This window comes from Chamaea fasciata, unplaced genomic scaffold, assembly GCF_029207755.1.
Source record: "Chamaea fasciata isolate MVZ Bird 193981 ecotype frontalis unplaced genomic scaffold, bChaFas1.0.hap1 SCAF_4, whole genome shotgun sequence".
Lineage (NCBI taxonomy): Eukaryota > Metazoa > Chordata > Aves > Passeriformes > Sylviidae > Chamaea > Chamaea fasciata.
Genome location: NW_027094089.1, coordinates 70,188,058 through 70,203,713, shown reverse-complemented (window position 1 = coordinate 70,203,713; position 15,656 = coordinate 70,188,058). Strand labels below are relative to the sequence as shown.

General features: G+C 38.5%; 1 long non-coding RNA gene across 1 annotated transcript; it reads right to left on the bottom strand.

Moving 5' to 3' along the window:
* Nucleotides 1-7,258: 7,258 nt before the first annotated feature.
* Nucleotides 7,259-14,778, bottom strand: LOC136288959 (uncharacterized). Its single transcript, XR_010720674.1, has 3 exons — nt 14,675-14,778; nt 12,002-12,157; nt 7,259-10,124 (listed from the first exon to the last, which is right to left on the bottom strand). It is a non-coding gene; the product is annotated as an uncharacterized lncRNA (long non-coding RNA).
* Nucleotides 14,779-15,656: the final 878 nt, after the last annotated feature.

The window sequence follows — 15,656 nt, the reverse complement described above, 5'->3', positions numbered from 1 at the left end:
AAGCCAAAGTTGGAAAATAAACAGCCCTCCTTTTGTCCTGACAACCTAACTCTGTGTGTGTGTCATTCTTTTCGTGTCCTATAGCGACAAACCATTGCATCCTAGCTGAGAAATATTCATTCTGAAGAAAATCCCCCCAAAAATCCGGAGGAAATCTTCACTCCTGAAATTGAAAGCTCGGAAAATACTGGATAAAGATAGTGCTCGAATTACTAATTTAAACTCTCCCTTTTAAGTAAACAGGCAAGATAGACCCATAATAAAACACATCACAAACTATCCATGTCTCCATTTGCTTTTTTTTTCCCCCCCTGTATCTGCATTTTGCTTAGAAAAACACTAAGGGGTTCCAAAGCATAGATAAAAAGATGAGAGATACTAACAGTTTGAATGTCTGGGAGGATTAAAAGCTAGAAATTTGATTAGCTATCAGAAGATGTTCCAACAATAAAACATGGATTTAAGAAATGAAGATTTTTTTTTTTAAAAGTACTGACCTTGAAATTTCTTGGCAATTGGAAAAGTCTAATTTTAAACTAATGTCAAACAGTGCTTTCCCTCATTCTTAATAATTCACAGTGAAAAAAAAAATTGCTCTCTAATTGATCTTCTTATTTTTTCCGAAAGTTTTTCTATTTGTTGGGTTTTTCCTCTCAGTTGCCTAGGGGACAGTATTGCAACTTAAAAATTATTTCTGAATGTTATTTTTTTTCTTTATTCAAAGAATTTTTAATTTCTGAAATTCTGCTAGGTGGTAGTTAATGGAATTTAACTTCAAAAGACTGACCCTTCAAATATTTCAAATTGACCTAACATGTTCAATGTTGTTTTTAAAAAGAAAATTCAAATGACACTCCTGCTGGGTTTTGTGGGGTTTTGAGATGGTTTTGTTTTGTTCTGTTATGTTGCTTTTTCTTCTATCTTTGCACATCCAGGAAACAAAATGACAGCTGAAAAATTATTAGAATTAATATCTATGTGCAAGGAATGAATCTTACTTGTCAACAAATGTAAGAGGTACTTCTATGATTTTTCTTTTAAAAAAGACTGAATATGTGGCTTAAACAAAGTTGTGATGTAGGTTTTGGGGTAGTTTTTTGTCTGTTTATTTATGTTTTGTTTTTATTCTAAAAGCTTACACTGTCAAGAACTGTCTGGCCTGATATTTATTCACAATGTGAGATATCTGGCAAAGACCAGAGACAGCCCTGGAACATTTAATACATGTAGAGAGGGTGCTCAGATACAATAATAGTAGAAACTGATATATCACTTATTCTAGGTCAAAGTTAGCAGCAGGAGAGTCTTCAAATAAATGCAAAAATGTTGGTTCTCAGTGGTCCTTGGGAAAGCTTTATAAAAACACAGTCACCATAGGTAGTGGGGAGATAATCTGAATTTTGGAAACTGAAACAAGAGATGTGCAGTTGAAACTGTAGGAGGAGCATTGGTTAAGTGGATACATTTCTCATGGGAATGATGCAAAAGTGTATGTATTATACACAACATGTAGATGAGAGCAGAGACTTGAGTATTTGCTTCCTGTGTATTTGAAAAAGTAAAAAGAACTGGTGTCCTTCCAGATACAATTCATATTTAATTGTATTCAGTGTAGAATAGCTCAACTCAATGCTGAAAATAAAAAAATAAAAAAAAAATACATAAAAAGATTTACTGAATAAAGCAAACCATTTTCTGCTCAATAAATTCACTTCGTTGCACAGATAGCTAGTACTGTATTCACTTTTAAATGGTGAGCATCTTTTAACTGCCAAATAAAACATGCCTGCTTTTACTTACCATTTATTTTTCTTCATACATAGCATGGGATCATTAAATGCATTTGAAGAACAGCAAGCACCTATGTAATATGTAGAGCAAGAGCCAAGAGCAGCCTGGTTTTTTTTGTTTTGTTTTGGGTTTTTTTTGTTTTTTTTGTTTTTTTTTTTTTTTTGGAGAAGCTGCTTTTCTTTGGAAGCTGAATTGTAACCGAATCAGGGCTCAGTCGAACTTTTGAACTTTTTGTTAGACCAGGCAGTGACTGGGATCTAAGCATAGAATGAAGTGCTGTGGAAACTTCACAGTCTATTGCATGAGAAAGAGCAGAGGTATAATGGGTACTTGGTGGCACCAACAAGATCAACAGCAGATAGGGTCTGACACAGCAGAGGCAAGGAAACTTCCCTGGAGGAGATGTGAATCTTGTGATATTTCTGCATTTGAGCCTTTCCACAGCAGTGGATTCAACAGGACCAGGCTCCCAAGGATCTGTTCCTTCATTCTGACCTCTATGGTTTTTATATTTACAATAGGTTATTCTAATATCCAGTCACAGCTGGTAAGAGCAGCATCAGTGAGACTTTGTGACATACTTGGACCTATTTCAATACCTCTAGTGAAGAGGCATGAGAAAGATCTTTAAAACTGATCTTTATAGTTTTGACCACTCACTGGTCAGCATGTCTTTTTCCTGAAGGTTTTCTTTTCCTGGTTTATGAGACCTACATAAAAAAAGAAAAGAAAAAAAAAATCTATTTTTCTGCTTGAAAAAAAAAAAGAGGTGTAAAAAAATTGTTTCCATTTCCAGAAGCATTTTGAAGCCCTTCAGAGTCAAGTACTCTGCAAATCCACTTCAGGGTCTGAGCATCAGTGTACACTGTGGGGAAATGGTTTTTCTTGTAGCTGCTCCCTCAGCCTTTGTCCATGCCTCAGCCAGAGGCTGTGAAGGTGACAACATCTCTGCTGAAAACCACAGCTCTTCTTCCTCTCTCTCCGCCTCATCCTTCCTGGGTGTTTGGGAATTCCTGCTTCCATGTATGAATGTAGGAATAAGCAATATAATGCAACCAATTCAGGAGACACTGGATGTAATTTTCCAGAGATTAAAGCTTCAAAGTCAAATTACAGGAAAAAATAGCACAGCTGCAGAGATGGACTGAAGCTGTGTGTCCCAGGAAGGGGTATTCTGTGAAAGACTGTTTGGTCAATTGATATTTTTTCAAATTTGAGGGAAAAAATGGTGAGAAATAGGTCACTTAGGGCAAAGACAATATATAAAAATTGCAGAAGTAAGGACTAGTAGCTCATAAAAACCCATTTCTATCAGCCACGTGCTTAAAGTGCAGCCTGGGTTTAACTATGATGAACCTACCACCTCCTCTGAAAGGCCTGGGTTTGTGTCAGCAAGTGCTCTAATTTATAAAATAGGAGTTGCTTTGGTTGGTGTGGGAGTTATGTTTTTCTCTGTTTTTATCTTGTTGATGCTATCAATGTATTACTGTTAAGCCACACTGAAGAGTAAATCAGACTTCTGAAGTGAGCAGAAACTCATTTGTGACTGTGTGTGCACAGGGGGATTGAACAACAGGGCATGAAGGGAGTTTGATAACCCTGACATTTTTTGCTGTTTTTTGGTCCATGTAATTTTGCTCAGTCTAGACAAGTCTGCTGTTGTGAGACTGACTGTCTTATTTTTGTCTGCCGTGAGAGCTGTCTGGTGATAGTTCTCTACTGAGCACAGCAGGCTCAATTACAGGTTGGATGGGTATTTATGGGTGTATTTTGTAAAAAGGGTGGCATGGTTTTGCAGCTAGAGTACCTAAGAAAGTCTCTGTGAGGCTGTCAGACACGTAACTGCTCTTTGAGTTGATACAGTAGTTGGTGAATTGGTGAATTTCTACAAAATGAGTATGAGTCTTCAGTTAAGAGATTTATGTGAACTAAAATCATAGGGAAGCAGTAAATTTGGAATTTTTTTCAGCAGTATTATGACAGAGACAATTTTGTGTTAGTTGGACAGTTCAGGAAGTCTAAACCACATTGCAACTAACATTTTACACAGGAAGCATATGAGAAAACATATGGAATGAGTTGTCTTTACTGGAACATTCAGGCAGGCTGTGAATCTGAATTGCTGCACCTGTTCCGCACATTCCTACAAAGAGACACCAGCAAGAGGAGATTCTTGGGTGGAACTGTCCCCTCAGAGGTACTTGGCAGTGATTATTATGGGCCAGTGTGATGCACAAATCATTTTCTCTCTGAGGGTCTATGGAATAGCCCTAGGAGGAATGGAAGTGCTACTACTGCATTTCAGCCAGGCTGAACTTGCATGAATACCATGAAAACTAGAAGAAATGTGATCCTCAGTCCATCTTGCCATGCCCACCATGGAAGGGATTTCCTTGAAAACAAAACCCAGAAGGAGCTGGACTGTGCACCTGCACAACAGGCCAACTGAGCAAAGAACACAGGGTTGGACATATTCCTTGCATGGTGGTCAGCCTCAGACAGAAACAGCTCTGTGGGTTATGGGGTACAAACAGGATTTATTTCTGTGATGGGATGTTAAAACAGGTCAGGCCATGAGGATGTCACCTGTCAGTCTTCATTCTCTCAGCTGCAGACAAGTACGGAGAAGTATCAGGCAAAATCAGACAATTCATTTCAGTATTTCTGTCAAGTTTGTGAAACTCATACTCCAGTCAAAGCAACAGGCAGTAAAAAACATGAGTTGGAAATCATTTCTACACCTGGGCAAATACTTCACCTACACCACACTTGGCATGCATAAGTGTGTGCCTTGATCAGTATTCACACTTGGGCTCTTCCCTAATCTTTATTTTTTTCTGTTGGCTTAATTTTTTCACTTACTTACTTTATTTATTTATTTATTTATTTAGTCTAAGTGCCAGGAGTGTCTCAGTTGAGCCTGCAGAACATTAGCCAAGGTGGCAGCTATGATGGAGAAACACCTCCAGAGACATCTCAGAAGATCCTCTTAGCAGCGAGTTCTGCCTTCTTGGGGCTCCCCTGACACTGCCACTTGTGCATCTACCAGCAGGGAAGGGAAATTGTGTCTCAGAGCAAGCTGTGTCCCTGCTCAGGTCATTCACTGACCAGCCCCCTCAGAGGGAAGTGTGTTTCCTTCTTGCTGGTGCCACAGTGCCTGCAGAGCTCCTGTTAGCAGTGAAATTCCCTGATTGAGTTCATTCTTGATGAATTTTCTGCCTGGCAGTAGCCATGTCGGACCTGATTCTCATTTTTCTTCAGCATGCCTTCCCTTCCATCTTCACAGAGAGAATAAGGAACTAGGAATGACAGCTATCACTCTGTGGCTGTTGGTGCTAGTGGATTTATAGGGTCTAACAGCACAGGGCCCATGATGTGAAAACCTTGGTACTGCTGGAGAAGATTTTCTGTCTTTACTATTTCTCAAGGATTATTATTCTTTTCTAGAAAGTTTTCACTCTCTTTCTTAATTATTGTTTTTATTTGTCAGGGAATGGCAGCCAGCATTCCTTCAGCAGATCACAGGGAACCAGACAGGGGACTTACTTGGATTTGTGAAAGTACTAGTAGATTTATATACTGGAAAATAAAAAAGAGTGTGAAGTTACACTTGCTGTCCCTTCTACAATGTGATTAATAACTAAAAGTACACTACTAAATTTTTTTTCTATTTTGGATGGACAAGTTGAAGCACACCTGTCTTATGATGTCACAGGAGTATGGCAAGAGGTTTTTGGTGGCTTTTGAAGCTTTGAGGATTTTGACAACAGGGCTTGGTGTCTCACCAGCTGCAATAGACTTGTGAGATCCCAAGAAGTGACTTGCACTTCATGACAATGAACAAGGAAAGTGAAGACAACATGGGGAGTCAGGGAGAGGGAATGGAGGGAGGAACTTTGATATCTGGGTATTTCTGCGGAGCATTTAGGACAGTTTTCACATTTAGCTGTTGGTTTTACAGGTCACTTCCTCTCTGTGTTCTCCCTGACCCTTACAGTTTGTCTCAACATGAGGCAGCAGAAAGACTCCTTAGAGCTACTTTATGCCAGGATTGCTCTAATCTTAGTCTGTATTTGAGGTAAAAAAGTCTTCCCTTCCCTTCCCTTCCCTTCCCTTCCCTTCCCTTCCCTTCCCTTCCCTTCCCTTCCCTTCCCTTCCCTTCCCTTCCCTTCCCTTCCCTTCCCTTCCCTTCCCTTCCCTTCCCTTCCCTTCCCTTCCCTTCCCTTCCCTTCCCTTCCCTTCCCTTCCCTTCCCTTCCCTTCCCTTCCCTTCCCTTCCCTTCCCTTCCCTTCCCTTCCCTTCCCTTCCTCACTTTTCAACAAATTTTGTCTGTTTCATCAAAATGATTAAGAAAACCAACCATCTATTCTCGTTTTCTAAACAACAACATTCTCCTGTTACTCTGCTCCTGGTACAAAGCCCATTTTAAAAATTAGGGTCTTGATCCTTTGTTGGTGTCTCCATGTCCTGCCACATCCAAGGCAGATAAAATAGTTGGTATCAGCAGGAACGTCTGATCACCAGAGTTTGTGACTAAAATGTCATCAATTAGCATGCCCTCCATTCAAAAGGCAGAGTGGCAGAGAGCAAGGTGATCTGAGACATACAAGGTACTGAAACATCCATCTCTTCTTGCAATGCTGACCTCCAGCCAGGTAAAGTGCTGACAAAGAATAAACCCAAATTGGAGATGATAATATAATTTGGAGCAGCACAGAGTTTAACTGAAGACTTCTGTCATCCTGGAAAGGAAAGAAAGTAAGATATTCCTTGTCTGCTCTCTGGAAAAACTTGGTCTCTGTGAGAGGAAACTGGATTCTAATTTCTGTTAACTGTGTGGTGAACTAATGAGCTCAGAACAGGTAAAAGGAAACCCATGAACGTACAGTTTCTAATCTTGCCCTTTGTCAGATTTTACTCAGGTAGTCTTTTGAACACTTCTTATGTATTAAAGTGGTGTGTGTCCCTCTGTGTTTCAATTCAATGTCCTTAATTTATTTCAATTTTTTTATCTTACCTAAAAAGAATTTTAGGGGTCTTGATTTTTTTTTCCTGTTCAGAAAGGAAAAGTAAAGAAAAAACACTAAAAAAACAATTTTCAAAATGGTTCCATGACCAGGAATAACCCTGCTTCTTTCTCTGTTAACTTTTCTGAAAAATTTTGCCCAGGTTCTTCCCCCTAAAGTTCTAAAAATATGATGTCGTAAATTTCCTTTTCATGAAATCACACAAAATGGACAAGGTTGGTAGAGGCCACTGGAGGTCATCTAATCCAACTTCTCTGCAGGAGCAGAATTTTTCCCCCCTTTAAAAAAAAGAAATCTTGCTATTCACACTGAGTCTGATTTTATACAGAGAAGCTACTGAGCATTTATCACAGCAACAGAGAAATATTTCTTGGGTGATTTTTAAAGTTATTTCTTATTTTATTGATGAGTAGTGGTAAACAGCACTGAAGTGACTTCCAGCTTCACACAAATTTCACACACTACATATCCAGGAGGGATTTTTTGTCAGAGGGGGCTGAGAGGCAAAACCCAAATGATTAAAATCCAAAATGATGCTTAGAATGGGACTATAAAAGAAACCATTTATTTCAAGAATACTCCAGGCCCACCAGTATCATTAATCTTGTGTGAAATGACAAGAGAATAATGAAGAAAAGCAGGTGGAGATGGGGATAGGAGGAAGAAATAAGACAGAGTGGAAAAAGCTATGTCTGTTCAGCGGGATTTTGAAAGACTGAAGGAAGAATTATGTTCATAACTGTCCAAAGAGGAAGATTTATAAAATTAAGAGTTCCTCAAGGAAAACAGACTGAAAGATGCATATACATGAGGATTTGTGCTTCTGGCTGGTGTAACCTGGTTAAGTGGCTTTGCACCAAAGGGTACCATGGGCTCATCAGTCCCTTGAGCTGCAGCATGGAGGAACTCAGACACCTTCTGTCCTGCTTTCACAGGTACCTTCCACAGCTGGAGATCAGCAGTGTCACACACAGTGCCATGGGTGGCTCTGGAAAGGGCTGGGATGCTGGGAATGGATAGGCACCCCTCAGCTGGCTGCAGCTTGCTGTGGGGACATCCCTGGGGACGTCTCAGCTTAATGCTGAAAAAGCCATGACACCACAGCAGGACAGGGCTCTGTGGGGACATTTTCTGCAGGACAGAGACATTTTGGGGAGACGCCAGTCTGGGGGGCCCCAGTCTGGCTGCAGCCCCTGCGTGCCAGTAAGTGTTGCGTGCTTGGGCATGGCAAAACTTCATTGTTGTTGGCTTGGGTGGTTTTTTTTGCTGTTGCAGTTAAAATACCCCCCATTCTTCCTGTCTGATTGCCCATTTTGTCTATTTCCTGAATATCCCTTGTGCAGATTGAGTTGTAACAAGAAACCATTACCCAATTAGCACAGAACTTATACATTGCAGAAAGAAGGCCAATAGATTAATTTTAAAAGAAGTCCGATAGATTCATTTCACACAGCTGCAATCTAAATTTCCATTAGTAACAGTTTAAAGAGACTGAGCCCAAGTCCATTCAAAGTAACCAATACTTGAACAACCTGCAATCCTCCCCATCTTGTGCTACAGGTAATAAATTTTTCCTCTGCAGTCAATGCAGCTAATTCTCTCTCAAGTGCCATTTAATTATATTAACAAGCAATAAGCTGCTGTCAATGTGTTACAGAAATGAATTTCCTACATAAAACACTTAACTACCTCGCAGGAATAATTTGGTAATTTCTTTGTATATGTTCAAATTTCATATATTTAGCTGAGCAGGAGGAATTTTCTTCTGCATCCCTTAGGAAAAAATTTCTTCATGGAAACAGCTAAGTGCTAATTTTTTTAGTTTTCCACCAATCTTTAATACTGCAGACCAGAGACAAGAAGAGAATCTTTTTCCCAAAAGATTCAGGAGCATATATTTATATTAAATCTATGTTTTGCTTAGAAAATACCATCATATTTTTCAATCGAAAAACCAATCTTTTGAAATTCTTTGATTGTGCAGCGAGTGTTTGTCAGAAATATTGCTGCATTCGTGCCTGTCCATTCTCTTTCCTCAAAAGTTATTGACTGGTTGAAACAGAGTCCTTGCAGCAACATGCTGGGAGCAGTGAAAGCTCTTGCCTGAGACAGTGACAGTGTTCTGGATCTAAACTCAGTAACACTTGCTGAAAATACAACTCAGGAAACACTTGCAATAGTTGATCATTACTTGAGCTGAAATACTTCACTTCTGCTTTGTCAAAAAAACCTTCTTTCATTCACCTGGCAACTTTCCACTTTGGAGTCACCTTTTTATCATGAGAACATAACCCTTCTTATTTGCAGGAGGCAGAAGTTCAGTCCTCACAAAAGGATCTTCCAACAGCAGCTCCTTAGTCCCTTACTTTGCTGTTTAGTCTCTTATGGAGGATCTTACTGGTCTTCACTGGATGGCACCTGAACCTCGCAGGAAATTGAGCTGTATCATCCTTCCAGCTTCTCAGTTTTCCTGGCTTGCTGGTTTTCCAGACAGCCAGTTAGCCAAGCCTCTACTATGGAACATCAGAGATCAGTGCTGTGGAAGCCTGCTGCAAGAATCAGATCTTCAAAGTCATTGGCTCACTTTGGGTATTTGTTCATGAGGGCCAATGGCAGCTGGGCAAAGGGGCTTTCTCTGATTCCCACACAAAATAATCTCCAGGGGTTTGCCCATCCAGGGCAGTGCTGCTGCTTGGATTGTGTGGGGCCCCCCTTGATGTCATCAATCCTGATGGGACTTTACCACCCTGCTGTATTGTCTCATCACAATCTCCTTCTGACATTCACAGACAAAGTCTGCAGAGGAGTTCAAGAGGAAGGCTGAACATCAAACAGGGGGGTTTGAGGTGTTTGTTTCCATTGAGCCTTTCTCCTAAAGGGCTGATGCTCTGCAGCTGGACTTATTCACCCTGGAAGCCAGTGTTGGGATGGGCTGGGGAGGCTGCTAGAGCAGAGATTGACTAGGTTGGAGTTTACTAGTTTGGAGTAAACCAGGGTTTACTAGTTTGGAGTTCTTCCAGCAGAATGCATACTCTGAGTTCATAGGTACCTCACATAATCGGAAGATACTTGGAAATCCCTGTGAAATAACTGCTGTTACCATCTCAATCATTCCATACACCTCTCCTGCACAAAAACTGGTTCCACTGGACAATGAAGCCCAAAATACATTTTCAGCGGGATGAGCTAGCAGAGAGCTGGAAGCAAGAGTGAGACAGGAAGGTTTTCTGTAAAAAGGCTGAACCTGCCATCAGAATTTTATCCAGAAAATCTCTTTTACTGTCGTCTCAAAGTCTGGATGTTGCCCTGCACCAAATGAGCAAAGGGAAAAAGACTTGGTCACAACAGTGATTTAAAATGGCTGTACCTAATAACCATAAAAACCACCAGCCTTTGTATGAAAGAAAGAACAGACTGAGCAACAAGTTCTCCTGGATGTCACTATTTAAATAATGAGAAAAAGCCAAAAAGGTACTGAGTTGGCAATTCTTTTGCCATCGTATTAGATGAGTTATTTCTCTAGACTTCCTCTTGACTGTGTCTTGACCTTCTGTTGCCTGGTGGAGCAGCCCGTGATGGTCCTGACACAATTTCTCTTTAGACCAGAGCTGTGAGACTTTGGGAGGCTGAGGGAATGTGGCAATGTAGGACTGGCCATGCCAGCTCAGGTTCAAGGGTCAGTAAGTCTAGGATAATACCCCATAAGCTTTTTTAAGGAATATTAATTATTCAAGCCTAGAAGTTGTTTTTGTGCTCATGGTTAACACTTTTTTTGCAAGCAGTTAAGCTTTTTGTAACATCAGACAAGACGTGTCACCTGTCACACCCACCTTGGGGCACTGATACAACTTCCAAAATATTTTATTTTTGCTGAGCCCTTTACCCGTGCAGCTAGATTTCGCCAGCTTGGTTGAGAACAAAGTCATAAAATGAGACAGAGAGGCTTATCAAGTAAATTAATTACATAAATTATTTACAAGTTAAATTAATGCCAGACAGCATGGATGTTGTATTGTCAGTCTGGCATAAACTAAGAATGCCAAACATTAACTACAGAATTAAATGTAAATAACCCTCTTTGATGTCCTCTAATTAAACATCCAGCAGAACGACTCACATTAAAAGCATGTGAAGTTATCAAATCTAAGAAGAAATCCCAATATTTAGAGTGTACCTGTCATCAAAATACACATAGAACAAAAATTACTCTTCCTCAGATGAGATTGAACAGAAAAATGTCAAAAACTGTGAGAAATGAAGAAATGACACAGTCTTAATTGAGGAATGGAAATAAATTAAGGTAATTATACAGTGTACTAGAGGTCATTCCTTCTGCTCTCTGAAACCAGACTAAGCTGCATTTGCAAACAGCTCCTTGTGTACAGGAGTTTTCTTTCTTGGTGTTGGTCAATTAAGAAAAACAATTGAATGTGCCTTTTTTCCTACAATTTTCTTTAGCAGAAGCCTCTTAATTGTCACCAAACTAAAGTGAAGGTTAAGCAATGTGCCTGAAGCTGGGTAACACAACCAGTCCCTGAACAGAAAGTGGAAATATTTCTGTTTCAGTTACAGGGGACAGAAATTGGTGATTTGACTCCTCTTTGATACTGGATGACATAGAAAAAGCAGTGAACATTGACTTATAAATGCCTTAAAAAAGATTTTTGCAACTAAACAAGAGCATCTAATTAGTTTTAAAAAGTATCTCATTACTGAGTGTAAATAACACAGTGAAAGTAATTAACTTATGCAATGCAAATTGCCAGTTGCCAAATATTTACAGTTAGAGCTTTGCCAATAAACTTCAGACACAGCTATACACCAAAAGGAAAATGAAGGTTAAACTATATTTGAAAGCTCACATGTTTTTATAAGCATAAAATGAAACTGATCATGACTACCAAAAAGTTATTAATTGCAAATTGCAGACCCATGCCCTCAAGTAGCTGAATTCCTAACTTTACAGCCCAAGAGAATTTCTTCTTCTTCAGAGACAAACAGCAAATTTTCCTCTAATGGGTCTGAAACACTCAGGTATTCATTGAAAAAATAGAGTTGTAAGAAATTTTTGTTAGAAATTCCAGGGTTAGTTCCCTCTTGCAAAATAAATCCTGCTCATAGCTCTGCAAAAAATACAAAACCTTGGGGAAGAAACACACTGTAATATTTCTAGAAGAGCTTACATTTTTTGCCTTCTGATCAAGGGATGTTGTAGTTCAAGTTTTCACTGTCAAATCAGCTACATTATTCACCAGGAAAGTACTCAAAATTCCTGAGCACTCTGGTAATTTGTGGAAAAACCATTTTCATTCCGTTATAAGATTGATTCAGCATTGTGCCTACAAAAGCAGAAGACGAGAAAAACACAGGTGAAACCACCTTAGAAGACTAGCTGGAAATAGAGAAGCTGTGGAAAGAAAGGAAAATAAAAGCTGACAAAACTCCAGATTTTGGCCTCATTCCTGCACCATCAGGTGTAGCTGAAAAACATATAGATAATAAAAATATACGAATTAGGAAGAATAGCAACACACCACACCACTCATTCTCACAGTATTGATTAAATGCTTGCAGAAAATTTCACAAGCACAGGGCACATCCCATTCAAGGAATTATCAGTTCATTATGAAAGATGCAGATTTCTGACTGTGTCAATTAATCAATTACTTTACAGAAAGCCCCACTTTTGCTGATTATGCTGCTCAGGGAACAACCCAAGGCAGGGATGTTTCAGCAAAGTGAAATTTAAGTAGCAAGATTACATCACTGTTATGCACATAAAGAAGATGTGATTTACCACAGTGTTTTTGCAGATTTAGATGCACCGTAAATACCAATACCAATGCAGTGGTGCATGCTTGCTATGATTGATTACTAAGGGAAAATAGATAAGAATATTTCATAATTCTACAGGATTCCTAAGGCATGTGAAACAGGAGCTGGATTACATTTCTGACCCCCAAGATAGTCTTTTCACCAAAGGAAAAGTTGACGTTTCAGAGCAATCATTCTACTTTTCTCCTTAATGGGATTTCCTAAATAGTTTATGCTAAAAACAGAAAAAGCACACAAAACCTAACCAACCCCAAACATCATCAAATGAGTCAGGGGATTATTCAAGTGTTACTCAGTGTATTTATCTGAGTAATAATAATAATTTAATAATGAGATAAATAATAATGTTTATCTCATTGTGCCCCCATTATGCCCTTGCCACATAACTTCCAGATTAACATAGATAAAATCAAACATTAACAATACCTGACAACAAACCCCCAAATGCCAAGTGCTCCTTTTTTTTATTTGTTTTGTGTTGGTTTTGGTTTTTGTTAACACCAGCAGAGTTTTTTAACCAAACATTTGAGTGCACAGAAATTCAGTCATAGAACACTTTGTAAAAATGAATGAATAAAGGTGATGAAGATGAAGAGTGTTAGAGGAATTTTCTCCAAGCCTATTTTTTTTCTTTTTTTTTTATCTTTTTCTTTTTTTGTGTGTGTGTGTGTGTTTTTTTTTTCTTTTTCAAATCATGATAAAACCACAAAGTGTGTAATTGTTTGGGAAAGGAATCACAATGGGAAAAACAGGTAAGTTACCAAGTTTTTATGACAGTTTTTAGCTTTTATTGTTGTTTTTAATTATTATTTTGTTGTTTAAAAAATCAGTGTTCTCCTAAGAAAACCAGCAGCTAGCCTCTGATATAGCATATAAAAAAATCAAGATATGAAATAAAAGTTTTTACATGAAAACATAAATTAGTAACATTTGTAAAAAACCCCCAAAATACGAAAAACCTGTTCAAATTTTTTTCTTTATTTATGGCTTTTTTATTTTCCTAATGATATCTACAACTAATGGGAATACCTAGAAGCCATTTAAAACATATTTATGTATTGGGAGTGGTCTTGTTAGCAAGAGCCTTTCAGTAGTATCATTGTCAGTGTTTCATCCCTATTGCTTATGAATGCATTCTGTTCTTTAGCTTTTCTTTCATAACTTTAAAAAAAAAAAAAACAAACAAACAAAACCACAAAAAACCCAAAACAAGTCTGTTTTTTCTTTATCCCTCTTCAAATAAGTGAACTTTTAGGTTTTGTCCCCAAATTTTCAGAAACTTATGATCAATTTAAACTTTAAACTAACAATTGTAATAATAAAGCTATTCAGGACAATAAGTGTGTTTTTGTGTAGTTACAAGAATGATTTTTGAATTTTTTTAGGGAAAATGTCAAGCAAGCCCACTGATCAAAGAAATGTATGCTTAAAATTATTTAATAATTGAATATTTATTCAAATAATAGTATAAATAAGATTTATACTAAATAAAACACTTTATGTAGTATAATCTGTTAATTTAGAACATTATATTTAATCATTATTTTAAAAAAAAATATTTGGGTTTTTAATCTACAAAAATATGGCTTACCTTTGTCAACCACAGCTGAATGCTACTGAGGAAACAGAATTTTTAGTTAAAATTTAATTAAAAATAAAGAAACCACAGAATGTGAAAAATAAATGAACAAATCTGGTTTACTTTAAATACCAGATCACAATACTTTTCCACTTAAATATCATCACACATGTTGACAAACAATACATGTTCTGAAGATTTTCTTCTTTATGCTTCTGAAATTTAAAAACTGAGAGGAAATGTTCAAGTGAAAATATATGTTACTTATGTTTTGGTTTTCTTAAATCGATATTTCAAAATTCAAATCTGTGATAAACCCAAAACCTTTAGCAGGCTGACAGAAATGTGAAATCCACTGGGCTGATTCCTCAGCAGCTTCAGTTTCTGTGGCTGAGGACGTGATTTGAACTGCCACTGAATATAAAATTCAGGGAAAACTTACCTATGTATTCAGTAGTGTTAAAATGAAGCTGAAATGAAGGATATATCCAGGTGCCCGCATTACAACACTTTTGCACTACCAGAAACATTCCAAGTGGTCACTAACTCGTGGTCTCCCTGGCTTTGCAAGGAATTTTGGCATAACAGCAGCAAACCATTGCCCTGATCCTAACAGCTCTGTGCTGAAATTCATTCAATTGCAGTCATTAAGGAAGGTACCTGGCAGAAGAAATAAAGACACAAAAGACTGAAGTGGCACATCCACAGGTGTGAAACCGACCACTGACCAGGGAGAATGGAGCCAGCATGTCCTTGCTCACCAGCCGGGCCACTCTTTAGACATCACAATAATTCTGCCTACAAATGTAACTAATTTCAGAGGCGAGAGATTGGATGAAACACACCACTGATCTGCCAGCCTAATTTCTATATGGAGTTTAACATCCTTGGCCTCTCCTGAGTTCAGCAAATATAAAATTGCACAAGGCAGCTTGGAGCATGAGAGAACAAGACGAGCTTTTGCCTCTCCAATATTTTAAACATACCATTAGAGGTTTAATGACTGACATAATTATGATACAGTGCTTGTGAGATTCCAGGTCATTAACCTCCTCCGCCATTTGTAAAATGGAATAACTCTATGGTAACTACTGAAAGAGCTGTACACAGAAATAATTAATACCTATTAGAGGAGTGACACTGAAAATAGGTGGACATCAGTAGGTGCTGAGGCTGACTCTGACTCTGTGAGACCCTGCTGCCTTCACAGAAGGGTGGGATGTCCCACCCTGCAAAAGTTGCATGTTTTAGGACTGGGATCTCTGTAGGGTTCCAAGGGGTGTCTGCCAGCTCTAGTTGGACACTCACATTTACAGACTGGTGTCACTTCCAGAGACTCTGACGTTACCTCTGGTTGCTTTGTCACATTGTAAACTGGTGGTCAAAACCTGCCTATTCTTGCAGAGATCTGAAAAAAAAATTTT